The sequence below is a fragment of the Lonchura striata genome, chromosome 1 (genome assembly GCF_050655825.1).
Source record: "Lonchura striata isolate lonStrDom1 chromosome 1, ASM5065582v1, whole genome shotgun sequence".
In the NCBI taxonomy this organism is placed as follows: Eukaryota; Metazoa; Chordata; class Aves; order Passeriformes; family Estrildidae; genus Lonchura; species Lonchura striata.
The window spans coordinates 100,541,021-100,560,329 of NC_140703.1; the positions used below are offsets into that span (position 1 = coordinate 100,541,021).

General features: G+C 41.8%; 1 long non-coding RNA gene across 1 annotated transcript; it reads right to left on the reverse strand.

Moving 5' to 3' along the window:
• Positions 1-278: 278 nt before the first annotated feature.
• On the reverse strand, positions 279-17,935 carry LOC146768793 (uncharacterized). Its single transcript, XR_014949840.1, has 3 exons — positions 11,557-17,935; positions 3,004-3,157; positions 279-2,700 (listed from the first exon to the last, which is right to left on the reverse strand). It is a non-coding gene; the product is annotated as an uncharacterized LOC146768793 (long non-coding RNA).
• Positions 17,936-19,309: the final 1,374 nt, after the last annotated feature.

Consider the following 19,309-nt stretch of genomic DNA (forward strand, 5'->3'; position numbering starts at 1 on the left):
GAGATCTGTGTGATGGGATTTACAATACCTGGCTGTCAATGTGATTGCCAATGTCAATGGGAGAGGGAGAGGAGAGAGGAGAGACCACTACTCTCTTCTTGTATCTCCTTCACCCCATCATCATCACCATCACCATCTTTCCCAGACCGTTAATCTCTTGCTCCACTCAACCCCACTCAGAATGTTTTCTTCCTGAGCCAGGTGCTTGTGGCTCTGGAGCAAGTCTGGCAGTGGGAGCAGGATCAGACAGGGTTCCCTGCCTGCCACAAGCCCTGGCCCAGCATGGGGCAGCAACAGGCTTTCGGTCGCACCCACACCAGAGCTTAGTTACATGCACAGGGTGGTGCCTGGGGACCCATCATTTTAAGGTAGCTTCCTGGTCTGAACTAGTCATCTCAGCTTCTCTGGTCAATATGGACAGTCTAAGGAAGGTGCCCGAGTGGGAGGGGTGGCTTTTCCTCTGGAGTTGTCTGCATATCTACTATTAAGAGACCTTATACAATCAATTCTGACTAGACATCCAACTTTTAGGTAACTAGAGCTGCATAATAGAAATACTTATCTAGACCATAAAGATGAACAGAGGAGAAATAATTCAGAATGGTGGATCATAAATAATTTTCCCCTTGAGAACTCAAGGTCCATGAGCTCTTTCCACTAAGGATTTTTGAGCATTTTATTATTTTTTCTCAATAGACACGTATTATTGTACCCTTCTCCTATAGGTGTCTGGATAAAGTACATAATTTCCTGATATTATAATCTAATGGAGCTATTACTGTACTAAATAGGTGGAGGCTTATATTTTGGAGCTAGAGGCTTTGTAGACAAGTCCCACGGAATGTTCATTGTATGTGTCATTGCACAAAGCCTGAACAAAGTTTCTCAGCATGTGATGAGCTCACAGCAAACCTGTCCCCATCTTGGCAACCAGGGCTGTGAGATGCTAAAAGTGCTGAGTGGAGTGCTGGAGCCCAGACTCTGCCTAGAGCATCGGGAGATTTTTTGGAGCACAAGTGACAGGCAATTCAGGATTTATGTTACAGAAAGGGCTGTGGTTGCACCTGGCTCCTGCAATGAAATGCTGACCACTTTCAGAAAATCTGTAAATAACTATATTAAGCCTGGAAGATTTAACTGGAAGATTTGTCTGGCTGTCTGGTAATTGATAGAACAGAGAATTTGTATTCCAGTCTTTGATTACTGATTAGGTTTGGATGGCAACCTGTTCAACCAGGTTAGCAGCAAGGCACTTCTAGGCATGCTGAGCATTGCACATCTAGGAGTGAAGGAATTTAAACCAGTAAGTATAAGGAAAAGATTCCCAAAGAGTCAGAGCCAGTGGTTTGGTTTTTGGTTATTTTGTTTTGGTTTTGTTTTCCAGTTTAATTTTGGATGAAGGTCCCTGTGTCCTCCCTAAATCCTTGATGTATTTATTCAGTAATGGTCATTGGCCAGTAAAGCCTTTTGTCTTGACAGTTTTATTAAAAATTGTATTTAAGATGTATCAGAATTGGGATCTGAAATTCACTTGTATGAGTTTCTCCTCTTAGCTGCTAGTAACTGAACTAAGATTCAGCATGTCTCCAACCAGAGTATTTCCCAGCAAGATGAAATAATCATGATGTTGAGGCAGAACTGAGACTGTATGAGATTGCGGCCTGATGCCCTACTTTTGTCTGCCAAGCAGAATCTTTTCCTTTTACAGCTGCTGTTATGCAGGTGGATAAGAGGCACTTTTCTATAGTACCTGTTGTCACAGACAAGGAGGAACTACTGATTGAGGCCCAAAGCTACAGTGCTAGACTCCAGTATGGGTGTGCATCATACAACCCAGCTGCTTTATTTATCAGGAGTGTGTTTCTGGGAACTGCAACTGTTAGTTGGACAAAAAGGTGATTTTATCAAAAGATTTAGTGTTACAGAGAGGAATGCATACAGGGACTAAGAAAAAAAAGAGTGTAAATGCAAAGGGCAGTGTATACATTTTGGAGGATGGAAAGGCAGGAACAGGACCATTATCAAGAGGAGATGCTCTCTTTTCAAAACAGATAGCCAATATGAAAGATCTTGATGGCTTCATCTGAGACCGAAGCACCAATACAAGACTTTTAGTGTGCTCTCTCTTGAGACCTGTCCTTGAACACTTACATTTTCTTTGCATAATCATGCCTGAGATACATTAAGGTTTATTGAGTGTGCAGGATATTGGCACACTGTGATGACAGTGGCCAGCAGAGCAGGTCATTAAGTGGCTGGTGGTGGATCTCCAAAACATGGGATCAAAAAGTGGCAGAGAAGTGGGCATTACTGTTCTGGAACTAAATGATATACAAGAAGGAAAATGTTCTTCTGATGAGTATGATGTGAAATGAAAACAGATGAAAAAGTTCATCAGCTCTGATCACAGCAGTTACTTCCTCCTTGTTTTCAGAGTACAACACCAGCATATTGAATTGTGTGGTTACATGCAAACAGTAAGCATCCTCTGCAGTTTTTATCAGTAGAGTCCATGAGAAGTCAGATCTCCACAACGACTATCTGTGTTTGTGCTTGTATTCCTCAAGAGTGGAATGATCCCCATCAATTGCTGCAGGCAGGCTTGTGGGTAAGGATCTGGAGGCAATGGGGAGATTAGCTCACTGACATCTCCTCACCTTGAAAATAGAATTTAGCCTGGAACAACTTCTTGGGTGTAATCTGTTTAAAAAGAGAAAAGACAGATGCTTTATTTGTGTCAAGAAATTTTGTATTTAAACTATGCTTCCAAGTGAAATGTGCCCTCGAGGAATCTCTCTAGTGATGTCAGATGTTAACATGCCTAGCTTTTACAGAGGTGATGAAAAAGGATTAGAAAAAGCCAAAGCAACTGGGAGCCTTCCCCCTCTCACCACTGTAATTACTGCACAGAGAGCTTTATATGTTTGCCTTTTCTCCCTAAAGCACTGTTTCATGGCACTCTTCACATGAGCAGTGAATTTCCATAAGTGAGTGGTGACCTACATTCAAGGCAGAAGCCTTGCTGCTTGCTTTCGGGAGTGTGCCCTGGCTGCCGTCCAGATCAAGCTTGAGATTCTCAGCATTTCATTTCCTGGCTCATCCCCGTCGGGTTTTCTGGGGACTGGGTTCTCTGCAGAACATCTGCACGGAAAGGTCACTGCAAAAAGAAGGGTTGGAACGAATTTTTGTGGTAGCCTTAAACATTACTCTGACAGAAATTATAAAAATATAGCCTGATGAACACAAATCAATAGGCAGTTAAGAAAGCAGCAGCCTGGTTAAAATCTGGGCTTATAAAACTCAAAGCTGTGATTCAGTCATAAAGTATTTTTTTCAAATTTTGTCTTACCATTTAATGAGATTCTGAATTAAAAGTTTAGGCTTTGCCATTGATGATTTGCCCTGATGTGGACCTTATCACTGACAGGAGAAGTTACCAGCCTGTAAAGTGGTGTAAGAGTATTAAATAGCATTTTAAAAGTGCCAGCACAACTTTTTTGCATGGACAAAACCAGAGTGTGTAAACTGAGTGTATGATTAATTTTTTAATGTATTACACAGCAAACTGGCTGTGAACTTCCTAATTCTGGTTTGGGTTTTATTCTGTGAGTAAAGTGGTTGTTTGAACTGCTGCAGGGAGCTGTGGTAGGAGCATATGAATCACTGACATCTTTCAAAGGATAGCTCTGCTCCAAGTGTGGCTGTCCCAGTGGTGAGGTGGCATGGAGACCAGACAGACCAAAACCAAAGCAGAAATTAAATTAAATCAGTTAAATCTGCTCAGAGATAAACATTTCTAGAGAAATTTAGACCAGCTGTTCCCTTGGAGTCACACAGTACAACTAGACAAATACTTCAGAATAAGCAGCACTGGCCTCACTAGGATCCTCTACAGCTATGAGGGTAATTGTATATTAGGATGCGTTGCTTGGGCTCCAGAAGAGAGTTTCCTCTTCCAAGTTATCTCTCACTAATGTGAAAATGTGCAAGGCCTAAGGGAGCACATTCCTGTCTGATCCAGTCTATCACACTACATGACCATATAGAGAAGGGTGAACAAATAAAAAGATCATGTCAAACTACCTCAAGAAAAATCTCTCCATACTTACAGCCCAAATACTGAAAATTCTGAAAATCTTGAAAATTTGGCAAACAAAGGGGAACGTTTCTTGGCTAATGAACAAATAGGAAAAATATGGGAATGAGTCATTAGGGTCAGGGCTAGTTCAGACTTCAGATCAACCAGAGTTTGTTTCAGGCAACTGGCTTTTTTCTGTGACACAGAGAGAGGAAAGGCTGACGAGGCAGAATGAAAATAACAAGTGACCGTGACTCCACACGGCTCCTCTTTCCCAGTAAGCTGGCTAATTCCTGGGAGGCTACTTACTGTGTGGAAGGGCTATGCTATTTTTTTTTTTCATTTTCTTCACTTCAGCCAACTGCAGTAACCATACCTGAAGCTACTTTGGCATAAAAATAGATCAAGTGTGATAACAGCAATGATGGAAAGTTTGAGATTTCGCGTTTTGGCCCCAGGCTATTTCTCTTAGGCAGGAGGGATAGCCCACCTTCCTTTGCAGTAACCTGACTTTCCAGAGTGCCTCACTCAGAATGGCTCTGCCTGGCTAAGGGCAGTAGAGCAGGACTGTCTCTGTGACAGCTGGCACAGCAGTGTCCTTAGCTGCAGTCATGAGAGACACCTTTGCTCCAGGCTTGGGCCAGGGAATGGTAGAGAGCCTGCGTGCTTTATGGCTGAGAAATGCTGACACAGCATCACTGGTGTTCAGTGTCCCTTTGGAACACCCCCTCTTTCACTTCCAGTTCTGCTTTTGTGCCTGCAATGCACCACTGTGTTTCACTTATTTCTCTGTCTTGCACTGTCTGCTTCTCATTTTATTTCTTCTCCCTCAGCTCTGTTCTTCCCTTGTTCTCTCTTCTCATTCTTGTTCAATGTGTATTTCCCCTCTGGCTTCTTCAAAATTTCTGCTCCTACCCTCTCTGATCAACAGTCAGTGATCCTTGCCCTTCTGGAACACTGAACAATGTTAGGAGCTCAACCACCACAACAAACCTGGTGGATGAACTTAATTCTGTATATTTCTCTTGTTGCTGTGCTACAGAAAAGGCTGTTTTGTGCATGAAGGTCTAAGGTTTGCCAGCCATGCTTTACCTGGAGGAATGTAGCAGTCAAACCTACACCATACTAACACTAGCTTCTAGGTCCAATACTAACACAAGGTGCTAGGTCCAAAGCCGAACCAGGATTTTAATTTGCAAAAATAAACAAAACTGCAGAATTGTATTGTTCTGTACAATACAAGTGTAGAATTCAGTGTTCTCATTTTTCATGAAAAAGCATGGGAAACTGAAAAACAACACTGCCACCAGAAACAGCATGAAGCAAGATAAATGAATAATACTGGGCTACTTTCTTTACCTAATTGCCTGGGGAGATCACTTAAAGCAAATTTGGATGCTAAAAATGTTTGCAAGGATAAAAATATCAAGCAATTTTCAGTTAAAAAAATGCCAATACTCTGAAACTTTACTATTTCCTCAGTGCTTAAAAGTGAGTCTGCTGGGGTTCCATCTCTCCTCCTGGTAATGTGAGAGTAAAAGCTTTTCTGAAAAAGCCCAACATGTAGTTCTGTCCTCTCTCACCATTCAAGAAATGTTTATTCTTCTAAAGCAAAAGAGCATCTTTTACTGATTGCTGTAAATTCAGAAGTCATGCATTGGTATCAGCAATTCACATCTTGCCACAATTACACCTTCTGTTTCCTTCTTGTCCAGCCTGCTGGGCTGAAACACAACTCTAAGATTGGCATTCTTTCATCACATTTGTATAAACTGCAAAAATACCCACTAAACTGAGAGCAGGCATTATATATAGTTAATAAATATAGACCACACTAAGACATCAAAAGAAAACTCACCTGGGAATATTCCTTATAATAACTCTTCATTAAACATGTTTTGGCTTTTTAAAGGCAAAGAAAAGTCAAAGTTGCCACCTTGATTTCTTTTAGGTTGTTGTTCTTTTTCTTTTAATCAAACCTAAAACCCCAGTCAGAGTGAAGGAATATGAGATAGACCAATTCTTCTCAAAGTGGGGAGTGTAGAATAAATTTCAGATGGATGAGGGAAAAATACATCTCACCTTTGTTTCCATTCTTTCTTTCCTGGTCTTTGGGACCCTTTTCCGCTTTAATAGCCATAGGATGAAGTGCCAGAAAGAGGATATGAGGAAAGCTCAGGTTTTGCATAGTACCTCCCTGTGAGATGGCATGGCAAGCTGAGAGGGGGATTACAAAAGATGTATCTGCCTACAAGTGCTGAAGCAGCCCCATGGGGACTTGCCCAGGGGAGGAGGCAGCTGATGGGCTCAGGTGAGAGTGCAGAGAGCTCCTGCCAGCAGAAGGGATGCATGACACATGAACCAGAGCACCAGGCTGAGCTGGAGTCAGCCCCACTTTGAAAAAGCTCTGATGGAAGGAGTTTAAGATGTTATCTTTAATACAGACCTGATTGTTACTTAGGAACGTTGCAAATTTTTATCCCATTAGTTAATCAGTTCAAATGGATTTTACAATCTGAAGGAAACAAAGAGGTAGGCATGGGCAAGGCTTCATGGTGCAAATCCATATTACTTCTGAAATGCATATTCTCTCTTCCTCCTTTTCTCCTGTCCCCTTTGCCAGCACTCTGACTGCAGGGTGCAAAGAGCACTCTTTTGTTTGGTATGATGAACATTTCATTTGTTCCATCCTGTGGGGAAGCAAGACATCCAGATGCAGGCAGATCACATTTCTCAGCAGTGCTATGTGTGCACCAAGTCAGCTAGCCTGCAACACTCTACCCATGTAAAAAATCACAATCTTATCCTGAATAGTCTCTCTTCTTGCATCCACAGGGTGTGTAATATACACAGAAATAGTATGTATTTCTGGTTTGGTTTTTTGGGTTTATTTTTTGGTATTTTCAATAATTCAGTAACTACTCAATTTGTTTAAGGAGATTGAAGTTCTAATCTTATTCAAAAAACCAAAAGGAACAGTATTTTTCTACCACTTTCTTGCCTACTCCTTTGTGCAACTCAATAATCTGGCACAAACATGGTGATAATTATTTAATTGCCTACACATTACCTGTCAATGATGCTTCAAAAAACCACATCCTTCTTGGGTTTCCTGGATCTATGTCTCAGTAGCCTAAGTCATGGCCTCAGAAAAAGAAAGGGAAGGTTGTTTCTTTCTTGTATAAAAGACTTATTATGTTAGGAGCTGGACAATTCTCAGGGACTCAAGAGGTCAAGAATATGTGAGAGCAGCAGTGTAGGGTCTTGCCACTAACACTGCTTGGATCCTGCTTCTCAGACAGAACTGCTATTTCGTGTGTGTCTGACTGATGTGTACATCTGACATGCAAAGCCAGGATTTGTGCATGCACATCCCCATTGCATGAGAAAATGTAAAATTTGCTGAGACATAAGATTTCTACCACATGCAGCAATTGAATTTCTGCACTATGGTGAAGTTAGGCTTACATGACTTTCCCTAGTGCTTTGCAGACTAGAAAGATTAAACAATATGGTTTGTAAGATTTCAGAGCAAGAAATTTGGTGCCTAAGGATTTAAGAATCACTATTGTATGCAAAAAGCTGACAAATGTGTGTGGGTGGGAAGGAAGGTCAGCCTGTTCCTTATACAAAATAATTTTCAATAAGAGCAGAGTGATGGCTGGGGCGTGAGAAGGGGGTTATGTTGCAAAGAACTGGGATAAATGAGACAGCAATAGCTACAGTTATTATAAATCAGTTCAGATTTTAATCATCACTGTATACCACAAGAAAGAGGTTGTTTATCTCTTGTTTCTCCTTCCCAAACTGTCACCAGCTGCCCTACCCTTCTGCTTCAGGGGCACAACCCCCACTGCGTCTTTTTCCTTTATCAGACTTCACCATGGACTCTCTTCTTCCTGACATACCATTTTGTCTACATCCTACTACTTGCACCCTACTGTGACTACCCAAGCAAGCACTACACATCTTCTCTGCCAGAACATCATCTGGTCTATACCCACCACATCCCCCATGCCTCCCCTCAGATTTTGAGTGTACTCACTACAGTGCCCACTCTCTAGTAGCAGGATCTAGTGCAGCTCTTTAAATGCAGCTTTACAAACATTCTTTGCTGTGTTGCTTACAAAAATCTGAACTACAATAAGGAAGTGATACCTTCAGCTTGCTGTGCTGCAGTGTTGCCTCCTTTGCTCTGTTACTTGATCATCCATGTCCATCCTCTTCACAGCTGCTTAATGGGACCAAGAAAGGCCTTTAGAAAGCCCTCTGTTTGTAGCCATGGATAGCACAAACCACAGGTGAAGTTGCTGGGCACTACATCCATTGAACCTCTAATAACCAGAAATATAAAATCTAATATCAAGAAACATTTGGGCTGGTCTTTCTTGATTGATCTGTTGAAATAAGCAGCATCTCAGTGGTTCTGGCTCTTCACAGTTGACTCAGAACTTGTTGCCAGAGTGCTCAGGTCTCATATGCACCAGTAAAAATGTGAAGTGTGTAAGTATGACCCATGTTACAGGTTAGCATTTATTCAGGAGTCAGTGAATACACTCTTTAGATTTCCTCTTGTGATAATCAAATAATGAGAGGTCAGAGACTGAGAAAGCATTCAGGGGAAAGAGTTTAGACTCTTGGCCCAGATTGCTCGTTTCCTTCCCAGTCTGTAAAGTTGTTTTCTTCCTTTCACAGAAACAGTTTCTGTTCTGTGTAACGAAGCTACACATCTTCCTGTGGTGTGACATGTGCATGTTCAAAACCTCCTGGTGACAGTAAGAAAAGTAAGAAGAAAAAAAGCTCAGGAGAGCCTGTTCCTGTCAGCCAGCTGGACATCATCATGCAGGTACTGTGGGGGTAAAGCCTGGTGCATTTTCCATGCTGATTTTTTGCTCCCCTGCTTACAAAGGATGTGCAAAATCTCCTCTGCTGGAAGCAGAGTGTTGTGTTTGCAAATGAGAAATCCTCCTCTTCCCCTTTCTCATCTGTTATCAGTGATCTCTGGTGTGAACAAAGCAAAAGAAACCCCAGAGAATAAAAAGCACTGAAAATGCTGCTTTAGGCCACAGAAGTATTTTGCAGTTCCTGATTGTCAAGTTCACAGCCAAGACACAATCTGTATTTGTGGCCAGCCCTCATTACTTCCTCAACAGCTCTCCAGTCACTTCTGGGCATGCTGGGGGGCATGCAGGGGACAGTCCCACCCGTGCAGAGCTCTGCAGATGAGCTCAGGAAGCACCAGGAGCAGGCTGGATGGTTATCACCTACATGCTCCTTCACCCGATATCCTGGGTGGATTTTCCCAGGGGTTTAGACAAGGGGGGGCTGGGGACCACCGGTGGCAGGAGGAGACAGAGGTGCTGAGAACTGGAGACAGAGCTGACAGCTGCCCTCAAAAGACAGAAGCAGTGATGCCAGTGAGTGGAGCTTGCTGAGGGATTTCTGATTTACTGTTTCAGGAACTGACTGTGATTTCGACAGCAGTTTTGACCAAGGCTGATCATTACTTCCAACACAGCCCTGGCTTTTGGCTCTGCAGCTAACTCAGCTAATGTCTGTATGGAGCAGATGCACCACAAAGACACAATGGCACAGAGCAGTCAATGCCATAAAGAGGGTGCTGCATGTGCTGGAATGGGAAACCATAGTTTCTTCTCCTTGTCCTTAGGTACATTTGCCTCACTGTAACTCAGTTAATGCATGGAACTGCATGGAGATGGTGCACTTGGACGCTTGTATCCCTGCACATTGCTTCTCTGGACCACTGTGCTGTGGGTAGGAGACACAGAGGGGTGAGATCACAGGATAAACAGTGTTAAGATTGTTCAAACAGTACAATGCAACATGGCAACTAAGTTCCCAGACCACCTTCCATTATCTTTCTCCAGCTGCTTAAGGAAAGCAGCTGGAGAAAGATAATGGAAAGAATATTTGGAATGGAATAATGGAATATTTGACACTGCTCCTGGAAGAAGTAGTGTCAAATATGCTGTTCTCTGTTAGAACTGGAGATGACCTTATTTACAATATTTTTCAAAATATTTCTTTCTGGATCTTCTTGTCAGCCATATAAATGCCCACTCCCTGAGTTGATTTAATGAGGTGTTCAGCCAATCCTCCTGGGAATAAAGAAGTCTTAACAGTGTTTTGCATTCAAGTTAGTATCCCTTCTTCTACCATCATCACCCCAGGATTACTTCACAGCCAGCCAAAGACAAAAGCCTGTGACAAAAGTGATGACAATAGTTTCCAAGGCTAACATGTCCCAGGGGCTCCTCAGCTGGGCACCAGCTTTCCTGTGCAGTGGGGAGTCAAGGGGCTTTCTCCCAGAGGGTAACCCAGAGCCTGGGGCATCCCAGAGGATGTTTATGTTGCCAAAACACAGAGTGCAGATGGGGGTTTCAGTGACTACAGTGCTGGGAGGGCAGTGGTCTTGGCTGACCATTCTCTTCAGGAGCAATTAGTCAGCACCACCAAGTGTGTGTGCCCAACCCCGCACACACTACCAAGGATTCATTCTAGAGGGGATGAAATGTATCTGACAACACCAGGGCAGCTGTGAGTCTGCTACACTTCTGTGTGGAGAGCCCTTTTGCTAAGTACCACTAGGAGAGTAATTTACTCGCTGCTGCATTGTCAAAAAACATCATCTGTGCTGTGGTCCGTGCAAATTCATCCTCAGCACTTTCCTTCTGCTTTGCTCTCAGATAATATTTTCCCAGCACAAGAGGTCTTGCTTCATTCCCTCTATTCCACAGGAATAAAACATAAACAAAAACACGATATAAACACGTGGGTCTCCTGTGTAAAGCTCCATTAACCAATGCTCCTGCAGGGCTGCATGAATCACCCTGAGAAGGGATGTTTCTAAGCACACACCGTATGTGTTTTAGAGCAAAATAGGAAATACCTGTGCTTCAGTCTTATAACAGTCATGCCTGAATCAAAGCAGATCATTTGTAGTGAGGGTCAGGTTCACAAGAAAGGGCGAGGTTGCTAGAAAATCAAAATGATAAAGCTTCCTGTTTTTAGAGGTAGATTTCAACAATGATTATTGCTGCTTCAGAGAAGGAAATGGATGCCTGCTAGCTGAAAAGTACCTCAATATATCTCCTGGCATTGTGTGCCAGAAAGTCACAAACAAGTGAATTGTGCTAAAATGAATGGAGACTTCCTTTTGGAGTTTTCACCTACAGCAAAATTACTACAGACTTGCAAAATTAAGGCTGCTCTTTTTTTTGCTGTTATGCAAACTTCAGGCTTTCTCCTAGGCAACACAGAGTGCCCTTAAGAACTAGAAGTGCTCCATGTCTTATGACTTTCTTTTCCTTATATACACAATGATTAAAACAAAGGACAGCTGTTAATTTCAGGAAAAAGCCACTATGCAATAAATCTTTTGTGCTGCACCATAATAGCATTCCTCTTCAGACAGACACAATTGAGCATAAGGGCTGCCTACATTTGGTACTACTTACCATAAGAAGGTGTCCTTTTATTTCCAAATATAAGGGAAAGTTGGCTGCACATCACAGAGCTGCTGATCATAATACATACAGGAAGTGAAATCTCATTTTTTCTTCTTAAGTGACACTTCACCAAAGGCATTATGTGCTTTCTGTGTCGTAGAAGTATATAATCATGGAATGCTTTGGGCTAGAAGGGACCCATAAAGATCATTTAATTGTAATCCCCCTGTAATTCTAATTATGATTAGGGATATTGCTCACTAGACCAACCTGACCTAGAACATTTCCTGAAATAAATACCCACTGATTATTTTTCACCAGTGTCATCATGTGCTTTTGTAATACAGGTGACAGATTTCATGTTTTCTTCAGTCAGCTGGAAGGGTCTGAATCACCTCCCCTTGTCAGGGCTGAGAGAAGCAAGGCAGGAAGAGGAAAAGCACTGAGTACCTTCCTGGTTATGCATCCCAGGAACCAAAATACTTTACTCCAGATGGGAAGACGCAAAAGCAAGCTTGAATACCATCAGCTCCTCTTCTCCCTGGGTTTGATTCAGCACCCAAGGAGCACTGGAGGTGGGGCCTTTCCCACAGCCAGGTTGTTGTGTAAAGTCCAGGCTTGTCCTTCCTGAGGACTTAATCTGCACTCATGTTTCATTTTTGAGGGGTAGTTACAAAACTGAGTGGACACCTGTCTTTGGAATAAAGTTGCATTTCATCAGTTTCTGCTGGTTCTGACCTGATCAGGGTCACTATTCATAATGAATTAGAACAGGTATAATAAAATAATCTTGTTTCAAAATGAGACACCTACCATGGGACATGCTCTTCTACCAGAAGCTGTAGAAGTATTTCTTCAGTCAGTGCCTCCCCATATGAAGAGCATTCCTGTTTGTATCTTCAAGGGTCACTTGGGCACTCAAAGCACCATCAAGTGTCCCCCCAGCTGCAGCAGAGCACACACCCTCACAGGGCCACAGCACCACAGAAACAGATCCATAAGACAAGCTGATGAGCTGCTGCCAAATGATGAGGCCTGGATAAACACATTGAGGCAGCAGCATGCAGATTTTCATTGCAGTGCTTGGACACAGACTCTAAAATGATCAGGTGCAAAGGGGATCCCACCTGGATGCTTTAGCTCCTTGACAAAACAAGGTCTGCTTTTGTTTGGAATCACTCTGAACAATGCAGTACCACAGATTTCATGTAGGTAAAAAACACTGAGTCAGCCTGCTTGGTTTAATAATTTCTCAGGTTCTGCAGGTAAGCTCCATTAATATCTCTAAGGATTTTGAGAGAGATAAGATTTTATGTGCCAGGTGTTGTAGAGGATTTAGTGAGTCTCTTGATTTCAACAGTGATACAGAAGGTGGTACGAACAGTTCTTTGTTGAGTCCCTCCTACTCGTCTCTGTTTTTGGAGGCTGAATATAAGTTCAGTGTCACCTTTAATCTATTTTTTTCAGGGTATTTCTTGTACAAGTAAGTAGATAATTTGATACAAAGAAGGTACAAAGAAAGTAATTAGTATAGATTTGATGTTTAGAAACAAGAGTACTTATGAAATAATGTGTGAATTCAGGGTTGTGGTTCAGCTTCTGGGGTCAGTCCTGAAGTTCAGATTTGAAGCCAGGTGCACTTTTCAGACCATTTGCTAGGTTTAGCACATGGGATATATGGTAATTGATAAAACATATAAGAAAATATATTTCAGGTTTATTTGCTTTTTGAAAAATGTCTTCAGATCGGGAGAACTCAGATTGGCTTATGAAAAGTTTTTTTGCATTTAGAACATATTCCAAATAAAAGCTTGTGTAGGGAAGAAAAAGTATGTCTGGAATATTTGCTACTATTGGAGAAATTCTGGGATTATGAAGTGGACCATTTCAAGCAATGTGTTTTATGTTGGAACAGGATGTGTGGCCTGATGTGCAAGGACTGTGGGAACTATTAAGGTAGTTTAAAGCAACCTTTGCCTATTCAAATTCTACAAGGAATTAGCAACTATTTATGAGCAGGGAGGACATATAACACTTCATCCTCCTCACTTGCCCTGCCCCATTGCTAACTCACTGCCAAATTCTGATTTGGGCAATTCCAACAAATGAAATTTCTTCTGGAGTGAAACATGAGACTTGGCTTGGTGGTGACAGACAAGACCCTGGACTTCCTTTATGCAGTCATAAAGCCACAGTATTTAAACCAACGTGCAAAAGCCATCCAGTCCCATGTAACCTAAGCATATTTAAATAAACAAAAAAAAAAATTAGAATACCTAAAACTATCAGTAAAACTGTAGTTTCATCATATATTGAGCTGGTCTCTTTAGCTGAGTACCATCCAGCTGGTCCCTGGTGCAGAGAACTGGTAGAAACTGGTAGAAACACCAGACTACTGTGGAGAAGATGACCTCTATGGATGGGATGCCCTTGATATATTCTCTCCAACCTCAACTATTTTGTGATTTAAATGTCTGTGAAAAATCTATTTGTCCCAGAATACTTTGTACCTTGTGGTATATGACTGTCCATGCTATTCTAATTCTGCCCTGACAATTTCTGTTTCACAGCTGGAATACTATGAACATAGAACCAAAAGAATGAGGTAAATACCTTGCTGGGAGCCATGTCTTATTCAACAGAAGTGCCATTTTTTGCCCAGACTATATCCAAATCACACTTACTCCTGGTATATATTTCTGGTATTGTTCACCACAGGATCATATTCAACAGCCAAATGGGAGCTGTAACTGTTCCTGGCAAAGTCAGTCAAGGCCCCAGAACAAAACAGCCAGCCTGCTTAGTCCTATAAAATATCTTTGCTTTTCATCTATGAGCCAGTAAACTGGATTTTCTGCTATGCTCACCGCCAAATTTAACTAAAACTGACAGTCTTCCCATTGCTGCCTCTTTCTGGCCACTGGACATCAAGAACCTTAAGCTGTGTTCTTGGGAGCTGGACTAAGGGCTGGTATTTTCAAGACACAAGATTGTTTCCTCTAAACGTGTGGCCATGAATAGATAAGTGCACACACCAGGAAGCCAAGCCTCACTGAAAAGAGAATAACACCAAAAGACATTCATATAATCATCAGCCTGCCTGAGTTTTTAATAGAGCCTTGTTTTTAGAAAAAGAAAATAAGCCCTTCTGCAGGCCAAGCACACATCTAAATAAACCTGAAATTCAGTAAGTTTGGGTTTGGAGCAGAGCACGTTTCCTTCACAAAGAATCCTTGGAGTCCCTTGGGACAAGGTGAAGTGAGATGACATTTCTTTATAGTTTTATGAAGGGAAACATTTTTATGCTGCAATATAAAACTTCAGGGAAAAAAAAATCAACAAAGGTCTAAAGTGTGCATTGCAGGCTGGGACTAAAACCTGCTTAAACTTTGGGATGCTCTTCACCTGGGATTTCCTAAAGATCTTGAGCAGTGATAATGCCAATACGTTTCTGTTCATGTGTATCAGCTTGCAAAGACTGCATTTCCATGAGTTAATGCTTTGAAACTACCAGCAAAATTTGTAGTTATTGGCTGGTTGTGACCTGGATGCTGATTGTCTGGAATTAGACAGGACCAAATAACTCCCAGGTGACCCAGCACAAGTGTGAAGAATGTCAGGAGAAAATATTACACTGGGATTTTGGAATAGTTGTACTAAAGGCAGTTGCACACCAATGGTATAAATCATATTTAGCACCAGCTAGCTGGAATGAGCCTATTTTGCATACCCTGAGTTGTGAGAAGAATACCTGGCCATTAACACTCATTACATCCCTTCTTTTTGTACTCTGAGTTATTTTGTCATGATATCCTTATATAATTTTACACAAAAAAATTGTGTGCATTTGTTGGTCATATGGCTTACATGTAAATGACCTTTTAAAAAAGATACTTTCCTCTCTTGCACAGGCTGGCTATTTAAGCTCACTGGTTGTACCTCTGAATAATTGTTATTTCAGGGTATTAACCATTTTCTAGGAAGAACATTGAGAGATTTTTCAGCCACTATGAAGAGTGTGTTATGCATGCAATGTAGCCCGGACTCAACAGCAGGGATGCTCACAGCTTCAGCTAGGAGGAAACTAACTTAGATCTCTAATAAATGGGGTGAAATGACAACTTAGCTAGCCCAAGCTATTTTTGGTCCAAGCAACAAACAAACTATTCCCTCCCACAAAAAAAAAAAAAAAAAAAAAAAACCCAAACCAAACCAAAACAAAAAAACTACCCCAAACAAACAAAAACCCCCAGCCTAAAGTAAAAGAAGAGGAAATATGTCTGAAGAGGTCTCTACCACGATTCTTGATGGACTGTTCTTGTGTGGGCAAAAACATACCTGGGAAACCAGATATGTGTAAAAGCAAGGCCAAAATGAAGAGGAGGCCCTTGCAAAGGGCAGACTTAAATCCCAGAAGTGAACTGCTTTCATTTGTGACAGATGACAAGCTAAGTTTAGAATTAGGAAGTTTACTTCAGAAGCAAGTAAGTAAATGACTCTGCCAAGTCATTAGCTAATTTGGATTAGGGAGAGAAATACTTTAAAGTCCTGTCCTAGACATCAGCTGCAAGCCACCACTAGGAGAAATTCAGCAAATTTTCTTGTTCCAAGAAGCAGGGCCGCTGCACAAATCACACTCTTTGGACTATGACTTAGGCATAGTTTGCTAATTTGACACATGGCAAATAGAACATCATTTATGATCTTAAAATGCCCAGCAATAGATTCTCCAATATAGATCCAAAATTCCAGCAAATCCTGAAGTTACTAGAGCTGTAGAATTATTTACCTCACAAGGACAGTGGAAGTGAGAATTCATTTTCAAGTAAGGGCAATTTGGGTTTTCTCCTTAGTTTTGATTTTTTTATGGGTATTGGTCTTTTAAAAAATAGTTCATGTGCAGATTATTTTGCAGCAAAAGCAAAACTCCCAAGCACTAACCAGACTCTGAACTGAAGAGTAGCTTGATTTCTCTTCTGCTTTTTAGTGGCCGCTGGAATTGCTTTTACTTTTCAAGAGGCAAAGTTGAGTAACTGTTGCAGGGTATTCATTCCCAGCAAGCAACCTGCTTTTAAAATTCAAGCAAACATGAGTCTCCCCCAGTGTCTGTGAATTCCAGACATCCAGCTGGGTGCTGCTGATAATGAAAAAGAACTGACAGCTATGTCCCAGCTGTCCCAACACAGAGTTAACTTTTCTGTTTCGTAAAGAGAAAACCAGCCCCAAGTCTTGCCTGTGTCCCAAAGTGGAGAGGGCTGACTGGACATCAGAAATGGGATCTGGCATGGGTGAAAGTAGAATAACAAGTGGTAAAGAGAATTTTCTCTTTTAAGAGTGAAGAAAAGCAGTGAGCTTTTCGATGTTGAGTGAAGTATGAAGCAACCCATCAACTTCACATGCAATATATTTCCTTCCACTTGCATCCCTGCCTGCTGTAACTCTTAACTAAAATACTAACAGAGGATGATTTCTGTGGACACAGAGTGATACCTCTCCAGCAGCAGTGTGTATCCATGGGTGTCACTCTGGGCATGTACAAATGTGGTTCTTTGTTCCGTCAGCTGCTCTGCATGTGATGGGACTGTTTCAGAAACAGGAGTTCCTTGTTTATGGTGCCCTGAGGATGAATGAATTTATACTTACTAAGTAAGATATCCTCACATTGAAAGTCCAGCTTTTCAGCCATGAGGAGTTAAAGCTGACATGGCCTTTCCAAAAGAGTTAGCAATTTTGGCATTGTGTCTTTGAGCCCTCCCTCCAGTTTTATAGAGTAGTACATGCCAGTCCTGATGTCCCTCAGTGCTTTTCATTTACCTCTGCATGGAAACAGCAGTGGCTTAGTATGGTTTGTGGTGCTGCCTGCTTTCTTTCTTGCCAACTGATTGCTGCTCTTAAGGTACACAGTGCAAACCTGCTAATCACAATCTTCCTGCATCAGCTGTTTTTATGAGTCAAGAGCTTACTGCTGGGGCTGCAGCATCCCTCAAGGATATTTGCAGCCTCAGTTTGCCATGCTGAATGATTTTTCTATGTCAATTAAGTCCTAATTTTTTAAGCTTCTGAGAAGACTTTTTTTGCATTTCTCTCTCTAGCTGTGACCCCAGCAGAGACATTTTTTGCATAGGCTGATTGCTTCTGTTTCCTAATAATTACTTAGTAATTACCTGTTGCTGATGAATGATTGCTAATAATTAGCACAGTGTAACTAGAAGAACACTTCCTCCCTGTAAGAATGTAAGATATCTATAGTAACCATGGAGTAACATCTAGTGTACAGAAACCTTTTGAATGAAATACTAATGCAAGTTAGGAGTGGTTTTAAATGATCTGCACATGGCTTTTTAAGAAGCAACTCAGCATACCTGAGTTTTAAACCAAAACTCAGTTTTAGACTGAGTTTTAGACAAACTTCAGATCAAAAAGTTTTGGACCAAACCCTGAAATTTTCCATGTCCAATTTAGTACATTTTGTTCTTCCTTGACAATTGACATTGTTTCCAGTAGTCTCTTTAAAGTTATTCTACTTTGATACCTGCCACTATCATGTCCAGATGAATTAAAGCAAATCAATCCAATGACACAGTATGTTCTAGAGGAACAGGTGACACTATGGGAGATTTCCACCAGAAAAAACCACACCACTGACAGGCACAGAGACATCTAGGGAAAACTGGCCAGGAGCCAGGAAATATGGTTATATAGCTAGCTCTCCTTCCTACAGAGGTTGATGGCTGCACCATAACCCAGGATTAGTCAATGTGAGCTGCTCCTGCGAGGTGTGTAGTGCAATCCTGTCTCTTGTCTGCTGGAGCACAGAGGGAGGAAGGAGGGGCAGTGGGCATTTAGAGCAGGAGATTCACCCTCTGGGCATCAGTTTAGCCTATATACACACTTTCCTACACAAAAACACTCTTTTGCAATTCTGCTTCACCATTGCAGATGCATGGTTCCTGTGGGGCAGAGGGAGGAAGTACAATTTACAGACTGAGCCTCAAAAACATGGTTAACTTTTGTGGCATTTTGTCTTTACTACTCAATGGTGCCCATTGATATCAGAGCACTGCATTCCTTTCTGCTAACATAGGATGCAAGAAGATATCTCTGTGTTCCAGGCCTGTGCTTTTTTTCTCCTCCCCATAATCATTTCAAGCACCATGCAATCTGTGGCACAGAAGTACATCTCCTAATGTGCAGGGTGCAGTACTCTGAACATGAACAGGCTGCCCAGGGAAGGGGTGGGGGCACCACAGCTGGAGGTATTTAAAAGATGTAGATGTGTTCAGGGACATGGTTTAGTGGTGGACTTGGCAATATAAGATTCACAGTTGGGCTTAGTTATCTGAAAGGTCTTACCCAGCCGAAATGATTCTGTGACCCTGTTGTGCTATGTTGTGCATAGAACATGCACATGTAGATGCTGTCACTGATGATCCTTTCAGAGCTTTGAGCCTAAATTAAGACTGCTGCTTTCACGTCTCTTGGGGATTATTAACCATAATCTTATTTATCTTGTTTTTCTTTCCATTGCCTTAGCAGTGCACCAGAGCTGATGCATTGATATCAACATGCACCAAGGAGCAGATTTATGCCACTTCCAGGCAGCAGTAGCATACTGGCTGGAGGAGCATAGATGAATGAAAGAAGCTACACTACAGTACAAAGATCTGAGCCTACCATCACACGAATACCTACTTTCACTGAAGACATTCTGCAATACATCAAGAGCAAGTGCAGACACAATGTGAGTGAGAAGGAAAAGAAA